This window comes from Oryctolagus cuniculus, chromosome 17, assembly GCF_051225735.1.
Source record: "Oryctolagus cuniculus isolate XC-2025 breed Fujian yellow rabbit chromosome 17, ASM5122573v1, whole genome shotgun sequence".
In the NCBI taxonomy this organism is placed as follows: Eukaryota; Metazoa; Chordata; class Mammalia; order Lagomorpha; family Leporidae; genus Oryctolagus; species Oryctolagus cuniculus.
Window position 1 is genome coordinate 70,595,774 of NC_142883.1, and position 4,970 is coordinate 70,600,743.

The following is a 4,970-nucleotide window of genomic DNA, read 5'->3' on the forward strand; positions in this document are numbered from 1 at the left end:
AGCAAGTTAGTCAAGTTTAACAAAGGAGTACAACTGACAGACCGGGTATGTAACTTGCCAGAAAACAGAGTGCCCCATCTTTGCATAGGTTGAAGTTTTTGTGGATACAGGATGACATTTTTCAGGCCACCCCCCACTCCATACGCCTGCTCCCAATCCAGAATAATGCTAGGTGGAAGACTTCCCAGGTGTGAGAGTCTGCCCTGGTGGCTGTGGTTACACAGAAAGTTCCCTGGGGCCAAGAACATTCCCCTGGGACACCCTCTGTGGGGTGAGATGCACCTACCGGGGATGGGTGATATCAGATACAGTGTTATGAAACAGGAGAGAGAGAAGATTCCTGGAAAAGGCAACAAGATGGTAAGGTTGGACTTTTTCTTTTAGTGTTTCATATTTTATTTAGAATAACATGACCTTAATATTTCAGGTAGTGAAAAAATGGCTAAAACTATGAAGAGTACATTTTTTTAATTTAAAATTTATTTGAGAAACACAGAGACACACCACCACCACCACCACCACCACCACCCCTCCCACCTGCTGGTCAATGCCCCCAAATGCCCACAACCGCCACCCAACCCCTGGAGGGCGAGGCGGGGCCTTCTGCTCTGGCTGCCCTATCCCCGGAGGCGGGGCGGGGCCGCCTGTTCCGGCCACACGGGACCCAGCCCCCACCTCCCCCACCCAGGCAGGTGCTCCGCGACCACAACTGCCTGCAGACGCTGCTGCAGCACCTGACCTCGTACAGCCTGACCATCGTGAGCAACGCGTGCGGCACGCTCTGGAACCTGTCAGCCTGCAGCGCGCGGGACCAGGAGCTCGTGTGAGACCTGGGCGCCGTGGGCATGCTACGCAACCTGCTGCACTCCAGGCACAAGATGATCACCATGGGCAGCGCCGCGGCCCTGCGCAACCTGCTGGCCCACCGGCCCGCCAAGCACCAGGCAGCTGCCACAGCCGTGTCCCCCCTCACCTGCATGTCCAGCCTTTATGTGCACAAGCAGCAGGTGCTGGAGGCAGAGCTCGACGCCGGCACCTGGTGCAGGTGCTTGGCCACCTGGAGAAACAGGCCCTGCCCTTGGCCGAGGCCACTGCCAAGAAGCCGCTGCCGCCCCTGTGGCACGTGGACGGGCTGGCGCGGGACTACACCTCTGACTCGGGCTGCTTCGACGACGATGGCGCGCGGTCCCTGGCCACCGCCACTGCCGAGCCCGCCAGCATGGCCATGCTCTCCCTCTTGTTGGGCAGCCCCTTCCTGCAGGGCCAGGCGCTGGCCCGCACCCCGGCAGCCCACTGCGCCCTGGAGCCCGAGAAGGAGGCCGGCGGCGAGGCGGCCAGTGGAGGCCAAGGCCAAGCTGGCGCTGGCTGTGGCACAGATCAACCATCTGGTGGAAGACATCTCGGCCTTGCATACCTCCTCTGACGACAGCCTCAGCCTCAGCTCTGGGGACCCCAGGCAGGAGGCACCGAGGGAGGGCCGGGCGCAGTCCTGCTGGCCCTGCCGCGACCCCGAGGACAGCCGGCCAGCGGCGGGGGGCCGGGCGCACCCCCTGCTCCGGCTCAAGGCGGCCCACGCCAGCCTCTCCAACGACAGCCTCAACGATGGCTAGCTACTGCCCGCTGGCCAAGCTGGCAGAGCACCGCGAGGAGCTCCTGGACGGGCAGCTATGGCCCGCTCGGCTGGACCTCGACCTGCGGGGCGGCCAGGCTGAGGGGTCCACCTGGGACGCCGGCGGCGCCGACGCCTGCGTGCGCACCATCAAGCTGTCACCCACCTATCAGCACGTGCCGCTGCCGGAGGCCGCGGGCAGGGCAGGCGTGGGGGACGCCCCGGCGGCCCCAAGGTGCCCCCCGCAGCCCGGAATCAGGCCTGGCTGCTGGGGGAGGGCCTGAGCCAGGTGCCCGAGAAGCTGGAGGCTGCCCGGCCAGCCGCGGCCAGAGGGCGCTGCAGAGGCTGGTGGCGCAGGAGGGGCCCCTCTCACTGCCCCGCTGCAGCTCGCTGTCCTCTACCCGACGCCCGGGCCCCAGAGAGGCCAGAGACTTGGACAGCGACTCCTCCCTCGAGGGCCTGAGGAGGCCGGCCCCGAAGAGGCGGAGCTGGACGGGGTGTGGGGCGGGCCAGGGCCACCTCCCTGCCTGTGGCCATCCTGGCGCCCCCGGCGAGGCCGCGGCCGGGGCCTGGGCATGGAGGACGCCACGCCATCCATCTCATCCGAGAACTGTGTGCAGGTGATGCCCCTGGTGCTGAGCCGCTGCAGCTCCGTGAGCTCCCTGGGCAGCTTCAAGAGCCCGTCCATCGCCAGCTCTTTCCACAGCGACCCCTGCAGCGGGCGGGGCAGCAGCACCATGAGCCCCAGCGAGCTCTCCGACAGCCCAGGGCAGACCATGCCGCCCAGCCGCAGCAAGATGGCGCAGGCCGCGCTGCCCGGCCAGCCCGAGAGCAGCCAGATCAGCCTGCAGTGGGAGAGCTACGTGAAGCGCTTCCTGGACACCGCCGACTGCCCGGAGCGCTGCTGCCTGCCTTCGGAGCTGGACGCCGGCAGCGTCCGCTTCACTGTGGAGAAACCGGACGAGAACTTCTGCGCCTCCAGCCTCAGCGCACTCGCCCTGCAGGAGCACTCCGTGCAGCAGGACTTGGAGCTGAGTCTGCTGCCACCGCCCGCCTGCCCTGACCACGGCACTGGCGAGAAGAGGCCGCTGCCGGACACCTGGAGGGGCTGGCGCCCATGGGCTCCCGCACACGCACAGCCGCAGACTAGGAGCCGGAGCTGCTGCGAGAGTGCCTGGGGGCAGCCGTGCCCGCGGGGCTCAGCAAGGTGGCCTCAGCGCTGGTGCACGACCGCCGGGCGCTGCCCGTCCCGGTCTACATGCTGGTGCCCACCCCGGCCCGGGAGGACGACTCGTGCGCTAACTCGGCTGAGGGCACGCCAGTGAACTTCTCCAGCGCCGCGTCCCTCAGCGAGGAGACCCTGCAAGGGCCTCCCAGGGGCCGGATGCACAGGCAGGAGCTCGCCGGCCTCGCGACCCCACAGCCATGTCTCAGGACACTGGCTCAAGGCCGGGGGCGCCGGCCGGAGCCCGGAGCAGGCCCGGGGCACAGGCAGAAACCGGGCCAGGCTGGAGCTGCCCCTGGGCCGGCCCCAAACCTGCCCCTGGCCCCTGGGCCACACCAAGGAAGGCGGCAGAGCACCCCAGCCTGGCACAGCCAGCAGCCGCAGGCAAGGCGCTGGCGCCCAGGCAGCAGCGCTCTCGGAGCCTGCACCAGCAGGGCAAGATCTCGGAGCTGGCGGCGCTGAGCCACTCCCCGCCAGGAGCGGCACCCCCACTGCTCATCTGGCCAAGACCCCTTGTTCAAGCTCCTCCCAGACCTCGCCCGCCTCTCAGCCTCTGCCCAGGAAGTCCCACCCCCCCCCCCCCCCCCCCGCCACCCCAGCTGCAGGGTCTCTTCCCGGCCCAATAGCCACCGGAGTGCCCAAGACACCGGCGCGGGCCCTGCTGGTCAAGCACCACAAGACCCAGAAGTCGCCGGTCCGGATCCCGTTCATGCAGAGGCGGGCCAGGCACGGGCCGCCGCCGCTGGCCAGGCCCGCCCCAGAGCCGAGCCCCAGAGGCCGCGAGGAGGCGACGGGGGCGCGTGGGGGCCGACTGGGCCTGGTGCGTGTGACCTCCGCCCGCTCCAGAGGCAGCGAGTCCTCGGACCGCTCGGGCTTCTGGCGCCAACTGACCTTCATCAAGGAGTCGCCTGGCTTGCTGAATCGCCAACGCACGGAGCTGCTGTCCGACTCCGCCTCCACCTCCCAGGGCGCGTCGCCCCGCCAAGGCCGGCCCGCGCTCCCCGCCGTCTTCCTCTGCTCTTCGAGCTGCAAGGAGCTGAGGGCGGTCCCCCGCCAGCAGCCAACCCGACCAGGGTCCGCTCCCGGCCCCGGCCCGCGCGTGCCCCTGCGCACCAGTTCCCAGAGCCCGTCGCGCCTGCCCGTGCGGCCAGAGGCGGTCAAGCGCTACTCCTCCCTGCCCCACATCAGCGTGGCCAGCAGGCCCATTGGCGGGGCCCCGGGAGCCCCCCAGGCACTCCCCTTCCCCCAGCAAAGCGGGAGTAAAGGCGAGGCGCGGCCACTGCCCAGGGTGGTCGCGCCAGGCACGAAGTGGCGGCGCATCTGGGACCAGGACGTCGCGCACATCCTGTGCAGCACCCTGCCCGCCTTGGCCCTGCCGCTCTGGGGCGCCTTGCTGGAGGAGGGCCCCGTCAGCCCCCCGCCACGGAAGACCAGCGACTCCATGGTGCAGACAGAAAAGGTGGCTCAGCCCAAGACCAACGCCAGCGCATCCCCGAGCCTGAAGAGCAGGGAGCAGCCCCCTGCCTCAACAGGCGCCCTGGCCGCCTACTGGGCAGCGACCTGGATGGGCCCGTCTGGGCCAAGGGCGCTGCCCCCATGCCCTTCGCCCACGAGGACTTGGGTATCGCCGTGGGGGACTTCCCTGCCAGCCAGCACGCTCCCCGAGCCGCGAGGCGCGTCCCGCCCTTCAACTACATGCCCAGCCCCATGGCAGCTGCCATGGCCACCACGGACTCCACCATGGAGAAGTCCCTGAGCCCTCCCCACTCCGGTTCCCTGGAGTAGGCCCCCGCCAGCCTGGCGGAGGCTGTGCAGATGCGCCTAGCAGACCAGCTCACCGCGGCCTCACCTCGCCAAGGCCTGGTCTCAGAAGGGAATGGGGTGCAAGTGCCCGCCCTAGAGGCGACCCCGGGGGAGCCACTACTGGAACCCCAAGGCTCACCCGGCCGGGGGAGGGAGCAGGCTCAGGAGGCGGGCTGGGGCTGTCACCACTGAGCAGGACAGGAGCCTGTAATTACTGCTCCTGCTAATTCCTTAATGAGGGTTCCGCCAGTTGGTTTCCACTCCCAGCCTCAGCTGGGGGAGCAGGGGTGTGGGCTGGAGCCCAGACTGCGCCCCTGGGGGCCTGAGGGAAAG

At 68.6% G+C, this 4,970-nt stretch overlaps 1 pseudogene; it reads left to right on the forward strand.

Moving 5' to 3' along the window:
• Positions 1–557: 557 nt before the first annotated feature.
• Positions 558–4,619, forward strand: LOC138847854 (adenomatous polyposis coli protein 2 pseudogene; annotated as a pseudogene).
• The last annotated feature ends 351 nt before the right edge of the window (positions 4,620–4,970 follow it).